This window comes from Gossypium arboreum, chromosome 3 (genome assembly GCF_025698485.1).
Source record: "Gossypium arboreum isolate Shixiya-1 chromosome 3, ASM2569848v2, whole genome shotgun sequence".
In the NCBI taxonomy this organism is placed as follows: Eukaryota; Viridiplantae; Streptophyta; class Magnoliopsida; order Malvales; family Malvaceae; genus Gossypium; species Gossypium arboreum.
In genome coordinates, this window is record NC_069072.1 from 123,059,163 (window position 1) to 123,073,668 (window position 14,506).

Below are 14,506 nucleotides of genomic sequence, written 5' to 3' on the forward strand. Positions count from 1 at the left end.
TTGGGCTTTTAAATGTAATAAGGCCGCTTATTTATTTTTGATGGTTTTATATGTTTTATTAAGATAGATAATATTTATTTTAACTGTTGAAATTGGATAGCTTTAGGCTGCTTTCAAAAACAACAGCTTGATTTCAAAATAACACGACAACAAGCAAAGCTTCCGAATGAAAGTATTTTCCAAAATTAATCACTTTTCCTAAAAATGACTTAATCAAATCGGTTTCCTAGAAATATCCATGACGTTAAGGTGTGGCAATGGCGGTATGCATGTTCAGGATTGATCCGAAGGAGCTTGGTACTTAAGCAAAGACGATGGACTCACCACCTCTTTTCCTGCTTTCCTACCGGTGCATGCCTTCCTTCACTTTAACTCTTAATGAATTAATCTTTTGAACATCAAGTACGATTTTCTAGACTTAGAATGGAAATTTTTTTTACGCTTTGATGTGGCATGCCGGATCCGCCATAACTTCGGGCCGAGTTTGGGGTGCTACAAGAGTTACAAATGCCGCATTTTATATATAATATTTAAATCAACAGCTTCTTTAATAATAATAATAATAATAATAATAATAATAAAAAACAACCACCCTATGTGGATTTATAACTTCATTTTTTTTTGTACATTTGTACGGTCTTATATTTAAAAACATTTTATTTACTTTTGAATTTTAATTAATTGGTTCTCTCTTTAATTTTATTTTTCATATATCTTTTAAAATTATTTTATAGTAATCTTTAAATAATCATGATGCCCTTTTAAATAATCAATATTCTTATCTAGAATAAATAAAATAATATATATTCAATTCACCTTAAATCATAATCAGTTAATTTAATTTTTAAATTTAGAATTAGGATTAAATTGAGAATATTTATAAATTTTGAATGTTATTTTTTTTAAATTATAACCAAATTGATATAATAAGTAAAAGTTGATGTTTAAATTTGTTATTATACTAATTTTTAGCTGTCACATTAGCTTGTCGTTTGTTATTTTAATAGGAATGACCAAAATGATTGAACTATACAACACGAGTACTTAAATTTCAAGCTTTTTGTAACCTCCTCAACCTGGTCCAAATGTTAGGCCTAAATTCAAAATATTACATTAGCCATCATAATTGCCTTAACAAAACTATAGGAGTTTAAAAATAGTTTTTTAAAACACTTGCTTTAATTTCTAAAGAAAATTTAGAGCTATTTTAGCATTGCTTTTGAAAAATATTTTTAAAATTGTTGTGGAAAAGTGCTTTTGAGAAACACTTTTGAAAAATTTGATTTAAGATTTAAATATTTAGCATTACTGTCAAAAAGTGCTTTTGAGAAATAAAATGTTCATTTTAAACATGATATTATAAAGTAACAATTACTCATTAAATAATGTTCAATTAATTAATATTATGATATTTTAGTAAGAATATATAAATTATTTATTATAACTTTTTGTTAATATTTTAATATATGAAATATAAATTTTAAATATTGTTAAGGAACAAATATTAATTATTTATAAAATTTAATTAGAATATATAAATTATATTTTAAATATTTAAATATAAGCATTAAATATTTGTGATTAAATATTAACACATTTTTATTATTTTATTTTAAAATGTAATTTGAATATATAATCCATATTAGATGTAATATCCCTAACCCTTATTCGCTGCGTAACAAGGTTTCGGAGCATTACTACCATTTGCAGACCACTTAAAAAAATTTAAATACTTACCGATTCAATGCATCATATAAATAAATATATTACCATTCAATCAACAGTTTGGCACGTGTATAAGCATCAAATAGCAACATTGTTAGTATACTTGCACATATCTCATATAAATTCAACATTGATATATTTATTTTCTCGACATATCCCACTTGAGTTTAATAATAGTCTCAACTTACATAATTTCCTTGTATCAGTATATCAAAGATAATCTGTAACGCCCCTAACCCGAATTCGTCACCGGAATAGAGTTACGAAGCATTACCGGAGTTATCGATTTATTTATCAGATATTTCATTAATCCGATATCTTTTCTTTTCCACGTTCAAGTCTCGTATTCGAGTCATTCAGATCTTTATAAAGAAATTTGATCGTCATTTTCATTTATTTCATGTTGCAATACATTCAACTAATGCTCTAAACAAATTACCATTTTACCCCTAAACTTTTAATTAATGACGATTTCATCCTTAGGTTAAAATAAAATAAAATTCTTGCAATTTAATCCTTATTTCCAGGCGTTATTCTCAAACAAATTGATAACAACCCATGAATTCTATAAAATATCAGAATTTTCCATAATTTCAACACTTTTCAATTTAATCCTTAAAACATGTTTTTCCTTGATCTTGAGCTAAATTAATAATTTCATTCAATTTTGTAATTTTAAATAATAAAATAATCCATTTCATGAAAATTGGTCATTTCTAACTTTTTTTACAAAATTGCCCATAAAATTTTACTTTTATTCAATTTAGTCCATGAGCCTAAAACATGCAAATTAGCCATGCTAGCTGAATATTCATACATATTTTCCTCCTCCTCCTCTCCATTCCACATCCTTAATTTATATAACATGCAACAAGTAACATTATCAATAATTTCACTATTTACTTATATGTATATTCAAAACTGTCCATTTGCATCATAGTCACTAAATTATTTATATCTTAAGCTACAGAACTCTAAATTATGATCCGATAATTTTCCCTGAAAGTATACTTACATATCTTATTACTATAAAATTTTCAGAATTTTTGGTTTAGCCAATAAGTACAGTTTATTCTTTAAAGTTACCCCTATTCTGCTGTCTGATAGTTCCGACCCTTCTTCACTAAGAATTAATTATCTCATCGTACGAGTTTCAGATGATATTATCACTTATTTATATTGAAAATAGACTCTTTAAGGATTTTAAACATATAAATTTAATCCCTTAATTATTTTTCTCCAATTTTTTATGATTTTCCAAATTCAAAACAGGGGAACCCGAAATCATTCTAACATTGTCTCACAAAACTTATTATATCTCATAATTTACAACTTCATTGCTTACACTATTTCTTCTATAAGAAACTAGACTCAATAAGATTTAATTTAATATTTTATTCATCCTCTAATTCGATTTATACAATTTTTGGTGATTTTTCAAAGTTAGACTATTGCTGCTGTCCAAAATTGTTTTAGTGTAAAATGTTGATTTTCATTTTGCCCCAAATTTCACAGTTCATACAATTTAGTCCTTACTTAATTAACCCCTCAATTAAGCTAATTTTCTCAATTAATTCTTTTCCTAGACATTATAAGTTATTTCATAACTATTGAAATTAAGAATTTCCACGTAAAACTCTAACTTCAAACTCTTTTACAATTTAGGTCTCAAACATTCACTTTCTATTCAATTCTTTCAATAAAATCAGCATATAAACAATTTAAAGCTCTAATTCCATACCAAATAATCATATACTTCCAGCACATATTCATAGAAACTTTCAATTTCTTTCATAGAATCAAGAACTAATGAATTCAACAAGTGGACCTAGTTGTAAAAGTTACAAAAACACAAAAATTTCAAGAAATAATCAAGAATTGGACTTACTTGCAGTAAAAATATGAAAAACCAGCTTAAGGGAACTCTTTCATGGTGTTTTTGCTGATGAGAATGCAGAAAAATACAGAGAAATCTAGATAATTCCACTTTAGTCCTAGCTTTATTAAGTAAATTTTTCAAATTTCTTATTTTGCCCTTAATTCCCCTTATTTTCTTGTTGATTTTATGCCCTTGTCGTCCAGCCCAAATAAACCTTGGGTCTATTTTCCTTTTAAACCCTCTTTCTTTTATCATTTAAGCTATTTAGTCATTTCCCACAATTTTACATTTGATACAATTTAGTCCTTTTTGTTCAATTAGCTATCAGTACTTTAAAATTTATTGACGAAACTTTAATACTAACTTATTAACACTCTATAAATATTTATAAAAATATTTATTGCTCGATTTAAGATTCCCGAGGTCTCGATACCTCATTTTCGATTCTAATTATTTTAATATATATATATTTTAGTACACTATTCACTATTTCAAAATTTTTCTTAACTTCACATTTAACTTATACTAGCTAAATTAATAATATTTCCTACTCATTTTTTTGGATTTAGTGATCTCAATTCACTGTTCCGACACTACTAAAAATTAGGCTGTTACATTAGGTATTAACATAACATAGAAAACATAAACCTAACGAATTAAAATATTACATGTATTTGAATTAAAGTTTAAAATGTAGCACCCCAAACCCGGCCCAGACGTTATGGCTGGATCCGACATGCCACATCGAAGCGTTAAAAACATTTTATATTGTTGATCCGAAAAACCTACTTAGTGTTTTAAAAGATAATTTCATTATAGGTTAAAGTGAATGGAAGTCGGCACCGTAGGAAACCGGAAAGAGGTGGTGAGTCCATCTGATCGCTAAGTACCAAGCTCCTTCGGATCCAATCCTAGACATGCATACCGCCATTGCCACACCTTAACGTCATGGATATTTCTAGAAACCGATTTGATTAAGTCATTTTTAGGAAAAGTGATTAATTTTGGAAAATACTTTCATTATGGAAGCTTTGCTTGTTGTCGTGTTATTTTGAAATCAACTGTTGTTTTTGAAAACGCGCCTAAAGCTATCCAATTTCAACAGTTAAATATAAGTATTACCTATCTTAGTAATACATATTAAAACCATAAAATAATTAAGCGGCCTTATTACATTTAAAAGCCCCAAAACTTGAAACGTAAATAAAAGGATGTCCAGCTCACCGTAAGAAAATCAAACTTTCGAGCGGTGGCCACTCCAATTCCCTTACGACTCCAAGCCCACTATGGTTGGGGATTTCTGCGTGGATGAAAATAAAAGGGTGAGTTTGGGGAACTCAGTGTGTAAGGAAAACCCATTCAAAGCCCAAGTCACTCAAGCCTATTGGGCCTAAGCCCATTCAGTAATAATGGTATGGGCCGAGCCCTTTCAGACATAATAAACCGGGCCTTAGCCCCTTATTCAGATAATGATGGCCCATAGGCCCATTTCAAAATACATGCAACATCAATAACATATGCAAACCCATTTGGGGAGACTACTCAACCCACCAACCACTACACTCCATCCGTACCATCCATACACTCCATGTGGGATAGCTCAACCCACCCAAATTTAACACTCCACAATTGCAAGATTGCCGCTTTCGATTATCAAAGAATTGAGGCAAAGCCTCCAAGACGTGGACAAGCCACTTTCAGTACTTCCTCCGTCAATATCCCAAATCCATGCATCGATAATAACAACATGGCATGCAAGAAATAACAACAATCAAACATGCATTTAAGTCAATTTAACCTAGGGGTATTTGGTAATTTATCTCCTAGGGGTAAACCGTAAAATTTCTACTTTTAAAGGTATTTCAGTAATTTATCTATTTTAGGGTTTTTCATGCATATTCCTACTTTTCACGTACTAATGTAATCACGCATCGAGGGTTCTTATCGAATTGGGCTCATTGGCCCATCATTCCAATTTTGGCCCATTAAGCCCAAAAATATCGAAGGCACGTAAATCATGCACTTTGCAGTCCAAATTTTGCAGCTTACCAAAAACATTAATCGATTTACCTCACGAGCATTCGCTTTTCTCGCAAATCTACAAAATACCGGTTTTCGGCATTTCGCTTTTCGACTTTTGCCGATCAAGACTAAGAAAGAGGGTGTTAGTTACACACATGCTTATGATTTATATCTTGACGAGATCCACACACGAACCGCCTACAATTGGATTACTAACACGTTAATCTAACTATTCAAATACAAACTACGAATTAACCCCTTACAATATTCGGTCAACCACACCTACAGATCATAGTAAGCTTATAAGAAATCAATAAGCAACTCATTAACAAATTTTTGTCAATGTTTACCACATAATCATAATTTCACTGCAAGCTGTCTTTCTGAGCAACAGTCACTAAATCATTTATAACTAGAGCTACGAAACTCCAAATCAAGTGCCGTTAATTTTCCCTGAAAGTAGACTCATATATCTTCTATCCATAAAATTTTCATAATTTTTGGTATGGCCAATCAATACCAGATTTTTCTTAAAGTTTCCCATGTTTCACTGTTTGACTAATCTGACCACTCTTCATTACGAATCAAATTTCTCATTGTACAGAATTAAAAATATGTTCTAGTTTATTTCATTTGAAACTAGACTCATTAAGCTTTAATTACATAATTTATGCAGCTTCTAACTCATCTCCCACAATTTATGGTGATTTTCCAAAGTCACGTTACTGCTGCTGTCCCAAGCAGATTTATTACCAAATCACTCTTTCATACACCTATCTTGCATGCATGTTATTTAAACATGTATATCACCAATCAATCATCACATATCTATGATTTTTACTTAAGCATAATCTCCATTTCATCATTTTAAAGCACAACATGTTAGGCGATTTTTCCCTTTAGCATCTAAGGCACATGCATGCTCATTTGTTTGGCTCAACTTCACATATCTTCCATTTTTCATCAAAAGAACATGAAACAACAACCATTTCCTTCATTTTAATTCATGACCAAATGCTCACAACACAACTAAAAATCAAAATATACTTCAAGAGTTAAGGTAAAATCAAGAAGAACTCATGAACCTCAAAATAGAAGCAAGGTACCAAGAACTTACCTTCAATTTTCCTCCTCCTAATGACCGAATCTTCAAGAGCTTTCTCCTCTCCTTTCTCTTCTCTAACTTTCAGCTATGATGAACAAAGATGGACAAAACTTTGTTCTTTTCACCCCTTTTCTTTTAATAAAACTTCATATTTCATCCATTTAATTCTTTAATACAAAAGACATGAATTTCTTATCATGAAACATTTACCTAAACCATTATCATGAAACATTTACCTAACCCATTATCATGGAATATTTACCTAATCCATTATCATGGAACATTTACCTAACCCATTATCAATTTGTATCAATTTGTCTACAACAACATGATGGTTGGCCACTTCATGTAAAATGGGAGGTTTGTCATGCAAATCCTCCTATTTTGCACTCCTATTTATTTGGCCACTTCAATTTAGCCTATAGCATTTTCAAACATTTTCACATAAGTCCTATTTCATAATTTCACTCCCTTTTTCTTATGGAACAAAAATTAACTAAAATTACCGGGTTCTATCTTAAGCTTGGGCTTTCTAGAGGCCCACTAACATAATTAAACCTATGCCAACATTCACGAAATTCCCAAAATTGGGGCGTTACACTAAATCACTCAACCCACGAAATAGAATAAGTTGGCCTTAGCCCGAATGTAAATTCGAATAAAGCCCATAGGCCCATAATGAAAAAAACAGATATTACATGTTTATGCGTAAACCCAACCCATTCATCCATAACACCCCTGCATCACCCTTTACACCATGTGGGAGACTACTCAACCCACCCAACCGCTACACACCACGTAAATAACAATGAGGTCCAAATATTGTGACGAAGTCACCAGATACAGATATTGTGGCAGAGCCACCAGAACAGATATATGTGGCAGAGCCACCAGATCAGATAATCGTGGCATAGCCACCAGAACAGATAATTGTGGCATAGCCACCAGAACAGATATATGTGGCAGAGCCACCAGATCAGATAATTGTGTTATAGCCACCAGGACGCTTCCTCCATAATATAACCCATGTCCCCATGCAATAGATATATAATCATGGCATACATCATACAAAATCAGATGTCATGCTTTTCAGTCAAAATTAACCCTAGGGGTATAACGATAATTTTGCACCTAGGGGTATAACAGTAATTTTCCATACATAGGGGTATTATAGTAATTTAGCTGCTTTTAGGGTTTTCATGCATATCCTAACTATTTACGTACTATCGAACACTTATCACAAGATACTTACGCATTGGGCCGTTGGCCCATGAACCCGATCTTTGGCCCATTAAGCCCAAATTATCAAAATGTACTAAATCGCGCATCGCAGTTTATTACTTTAGATTACAAAATATACAAACCCAACTATCTTACGAGCATTCGCACACATCAAGAAATTCCCAAAATACCGACTTTTCGGCATTTCGCTTTTGCCAATCTAGTCTATGAGAGGGTGTCGGTTACACACTGCTTATGCGACGATATGTTGATTTAGATCCACACACTAACCGCCTACAATTGGATTACTAACACGTTAATCTAACTATTCAAATACAAACTACGATTAACCCCTTACAATATTCGCCAACCACACCTACAGATCATAGTAAGCTTATAAGAAATCAATAAGCAACTCATTAACAATTTTTGTCAATGTTTACCATATAATCATAATTTCACCGCAAGCTGTCTTCCCGAGCAACAGTCATTAAATCATTTATAACTGGAGCTACGAAACTCCAAATCAAGTGCCGTTAATTTTCCTGAAAATAGACTCATATATCTTCTATCCATAAAATTTTCAGAATTTTGGTTTAGCCAATCAATACCAGATTTTTCTCAAAGTTTCCCATGTTTCACTTGTTTGACTAATCGACCACGCTATCGTCTTTGTCCCAAGCGATTTATTACCAAATCACTCTTTCATACACCTATCTTGCATGCATGTTATTTGAACATGTCTATCACCAATCAATCATCACATATCTATGATTTTTACTTAAGCATAATCTCCATTTCATCATTTTAAAGCACAACATGTTAGCCGATTTTTCCCTTTAGCATCTAAGGCACATGCATGCTCATTTGTTTGGCTCAACTTCACATATCTTCCATTTTTCATCAAAAGAACATGAAACAACAACCATTTCCTTCATTTTAATTCATGACCAAATGCTGACAACACAACCAAAAATCAAAATATACTTCAAGAGTTAAGGTAGAATCAAGAAGAACTCATGAACCTCAAAATAGAAGCAAGGTACCAAGAACTTACCTTCAATTTTCCTCCTCCTAATGACCGAATACTCAAGAGCTTTCTCCTCTCCTTTCTCTTCTCTAACTTTTAGCTATGATGAACAAAGATGGACAAAACTTTGTTCTTTTCACCCCTTTTTCTTTTAATAAAACTTCATATTTCATCCATCTAATTCTTTAATACAAAAGACATGAAATTCTTATCATGAAACATTTACCTAACCCATTATCATGAAACATTTACCTAACCCATTATCATGGAACATTTACGTAACCTATTATCATGGAACATTTACCTAACCTATTATCAATTTGTATCAATTTGTACCATAAATTGTGGATATCAAGTGCACATTTTGTCTACAACAACATGATGGCTGACCACTTCATGTAAAATGGGAGGTTTGTCATGCAAATCCTCCTATTTTGCACTCCTATTTATTTGGCCACTTCAATTTAGCCTATAGCATTTTCAAACATTTTCACATAGGTTCTATTTCATAATTTCACCCCCTTTTTCTTATGGAACAAAAATTAACTAAAATTACCGGGTTCTATCTTAAGCTTGGGCCTTCTAGAGGCCCACTAACATAATTAAACCTATGCCAACATTCACAGGATTCCCGAAAATTGGGGCGTTACATAAAAAATGGGTAATACTTATATAACAAATATAAATATTAAAAATTTTACATTAACATTTGCACTTTAAAGTGAATTCATTAAATTAGAAGTTATAGCATCTCTTGTTAATTTCATTTCAAAACCACTTGAATTGTTTGACTCATCATCATTAGCATCATTTTCTCCATCATGCACATCTTGTGGATCAATAATATTCTCATATGTTCTGTTAATATTTTCGTATTCCGTAAAATCCACATCATTTCGATAGACATGTTTTCGGATAAAATTGTGTATCGCCAGTGTAGCAACAACGATCATCGTTTTCTTTTCAAAACTATAATTTGGCATATCCCTTAAAATGACCCATTTTTTTTCAAAACACCAAAAGTTCGTTCAATCACACTACATAACGATGAATGTGAATGATTAAATATTTCTTCTTTACTAGCTATAGGTTTACCTCTATGAAAGTTAGGTAAATAATATAGTTGTCCTATATGGTCCAAGATAACCTTTCATTTGAGGATATCTAAAATCAATAAGATAATATTTTCCTACATGTCGAAATATGATAAACAATTAATTCAAGAGTTTTTTTTTAATTATCAATTAAAGAACTTGCACTTTATTAGTTTAAAAAAAGAAATAAATGAAATATCTTACCATTTGGTGGGTGCGGAAATTTGTATTTTGGATCTCTAATTTCATCAAGAAATATTCTAGTGTCATGTGTCGATCCTTCCCATCCAACCATAACAAAAATGAAACACATACTACTATAACATTCTGAGTCGAGACACCTTTTCTTCCAATGTAGGAAATTTGTTCATTTGGTAGAATAATGGAGACAATATGAGTACCATCAATTGCACCTATCCAATCCTAAACAAATAATCATATTAGTCTGATGCATATTTTTAATCAACAAAAAATATTAAAATATAATAATATAATTTTAAAATTTAACCTTAAAATGCATCATATATGTAGAATCATTACGTATTTGTTTGGGTATTGAGCTAAAAAAATGATTATCAGGAGCAATTATGGTCATCCTTGAAACTTTCTCAAGCACAATTACAAAGTATCGACTTATTGTTGCTCCAGACCTTTGAAATCTTTCTCGATATTGAAAAACTTTTACATTGGTGCCCAAGATGTACAAAAAAAATTCCAACATTTCACGAGAAGATATGTGTCTTGAAGTTTGCAAATTTTTTCTTATCTCCAAAGCTCTCAACAAATTGTGAATACAATTTTTGAAATCCTAAAATTAATCATACAACGTGATTCATGACCATCAAGAATCTCTAGGATACATGCCTCACTTGACTATTTTGAATCCATGCATGGTTGCTTCAATATATATTTCTCATAATATAATTGCACAAAAGAAGATGCAACAACAAATAACTTGTTAAATTATTCCATGAGTTGTAAAATCTCTTTCTTTTCCCTTTCACATCACCTGTTAACAAATTTTATATCTAAACTCAAACATAAAAAACTATTGATAAAACTAGATTACACATAAATAAGTAGAACATAAGTTCAATATCCAAAAATCAAACATAAACAACTATTGATAAAACTAGTTTAGCATTGTTGTTTAGTCATATAGTAGATATCTCTAGACCCTAGAAGACTAGAAAATTTTCAATTCTCCTCCATTTATGTCTTAAGCCACAAAGCTATAATCTTGGGATTAATTGATAAAAACATAATTCACTTGTCTTTATTGGAACTTCCTCCGACATGCTATCAAGCACTATGACTACTTGTAGAATACCATATGGATGCATAGCATAAACCAAACTACATGTGGCCTGACTCATATTGTCAACTACATTGCATAATTTTTCAATTTGATCGAATAATCTTGTAACCCCTCCAATTTGCTTTAAGGATTTCTTCCTTCCCATTTTAAAATGTAAAGTAGATATATTAGGTGTTTTTCTTTTTTGACCGTTTCTATCAATGTGAACATCATTTGCAATGTTTCTCTTTAATTATGTCATTGTTAACATCCTCAAAAAATTCACTACAAAGTGTACTAGAAGAAGGTGTCCATGCTTTATCATCGGTTGCAACTACCCCCATGAACATCTAGTCCAAACTCCTCTTCGAGTTCAGGATTAATGCCTGATGTTCTAAATTTTTGATCTTCAGGCACAACCTATATATAAATTGGAAGTTTAATAAGAAATTATCAATAATCTCATAAATAAGAAAAAACAAAAAATGTTAAAAGTTATTAATGTAACTTTAGCATACTCTTTTTCCCAATCTCAAGGCTTGTCTCTACCTCCAGCGAAGGGCATATTTCCTTCAGGTGACCATAATTTCCACATGAAAAGCATATGGTTGGCGAGGGTTCATACTCCACCCGTATCAGCTCTCATTTTACCAATACTTGGGACACCAATGGTTTGTTAAGATATACAAAAACGACCATTCTAGCAAATCAACATTTAGTTTTACTATCACTGGTGAAATCAAGTTTGGCCACTTTGCCCACCAATTTTCCCATAGATTCTAAAATTCTCTTCTTGTAAATAAAACCCAGTAGACCTGTCATTTTGATCCATGCCAAAACTACATTGTAAAACCCCTAATCTGAGTTTGTCTCCGGAATAAGGTTACAGAGCATTACCGGAGTTTACAAATTAAACAAATAAAAAATGCAAATATTTCATATCATATAACATTCATATCAAAAACCAATCAAAATTATTCATATTTTCCCTTATACAAGCCCTCGAGGCCCAAAATACACATTAGAAATAAATCGGGACTAAATCGGAAACTTAGAGAATTTTTTGGAAACATTTAAAATTTTCAAAATTGCAGGGATCACACGATCGTGTGGTCAGGCTGTGTGACTCACATGACCAAGTGACACGTCTGTGTCTTAGGCCGTGTGGGCATTCGAAATAGGGGCAGACGGATGTGTCCCAGCCCGTGTGAGTATATTGACTTGGGTCACACGGCCAAGTCACACGCCTGTATGCTAGGCCGTGTAAACATACTGACTTACAAACCTTTACAAGCTACAGGGGACACACGACTGTGTCACTTAGCCGTGTGTCGCACATGGCTGAGACACACGCCCATGTCTCTGCCTGTATGGACGAAAATAGGCCATTTTACAAGCCATTTTTATCATCCAACAAGGCATGTACCTACAATTAACATTATGCATATAAACAAGTCATATTATAGCATCCAAAACAGATAAAATCAAGCCTTAAACATGTAGTATATTCACATACAACCAGTATGCCCTTAAGCACCTCAAATGAAAAATATAAACATGTTTAACCATATAATCCATGTAACCAAGTAATCAACCAACTTTTATATATAATTGCATTAATGCACAACCTATAAATCATTTACCAAAACTTACCATTTGGTACCAATTGTACCTCTTATTCAATAGCATCAAATACATATACACTTACTATAGTATAGTACCAAATCACACCGAGTTATAGCATATACCATAAGGCACATATACCATATACATACTCAACTATCATTTCATCTTCTATCATTCAAACAAACAAGCCAAACATTAACCATAATAAGGCTACTCACATAAATGCCAAACTTTGCCATTATATTATTAAGATACCAAAAACCCAACCAAGTCAAATGGCCATTTCAACATTCAAACACATAGACTGACATTAACCAGAATACCTTTATATGCCACTATAACCAAAATCAAAACATCCGAAAGTACTGATAGAACAGATGGATAGTGTGATGTAGCTTCGACAAGCTTCCAACCCGATCAAGCTTGCGATAATCTGTAAAGTAAAGGAAAAACAACTACGTAAGCAATGAATGCTTAGTAAGCTCGTATAAACTTTAAACATAACATTCCATTTCATCAATGAACTTTATAGATTAAATATAAACCTATACCAATGCCTCAAGATTTGTCAACTACATAACCATCAACTTATAAATGAGTAAGTATATCAACATCATATATATATATTTCATTCCTAACTTAATAGGATTTTATAAACATTATACACCATCATTAACCTTTTCATAAAACTATGAATTACTTCCTTTACTTACATAATTTCCATTCCATTCAAGAAGCATAAACTTAAATAACAACATCAACTCATTGATTAGTATATTTATTCACATCATAGGTAAGTTCATCCATAATATACGTAATTTCTCATATATAAGTACATTATTCAATTCATCAATCCCTTTTTCGACATATCATATTTCAATAATAAACTTACCGTTTCATTACCTTTTTTACCCGTTTCATTTGTATAATATTAGATATAAGTATAAACATCAATCATGATCTCAAGCTTGACATAAGCCTAATCATCATTATCAATACACAAGTTAGTGCATTTAAGTATACAACTCATTTGGAGTCCAATCACATGATAAACCATTTTATAAGAAAATTCACCTTTTGAATGATACCAACTTTTCATGAATACAAGCATATTCTCATTTTTTTTCATTTACCATTTCATTGTATATCATTATTATTAAACATGATATAATGTAACCATAAGCTTACCATAAACCTAAGCATAATCTACAACCTCAACTATTGAATTCATTTATGTTTAGATCAATATTAAATAAATAACAAATCTTTCAAAATTCATTAAACAAATTACCTTAACGGGATTTTCCATTCAAAGAACGACTTAGGATAAGATTACATCACCAACAGAAGTTCATAGAGCTGGTCTACCAGAACACGCCAATAGAAGCTCGTGAGAGCTGAACAGATGCTTGTAAGAGCTGATCCACCCAAATCACTCCAAACAGAAAGTAAAACGTGAGAGTTCACAACAAATGCTAAACCCCGGTTCATTTGGGTAATATGTCGA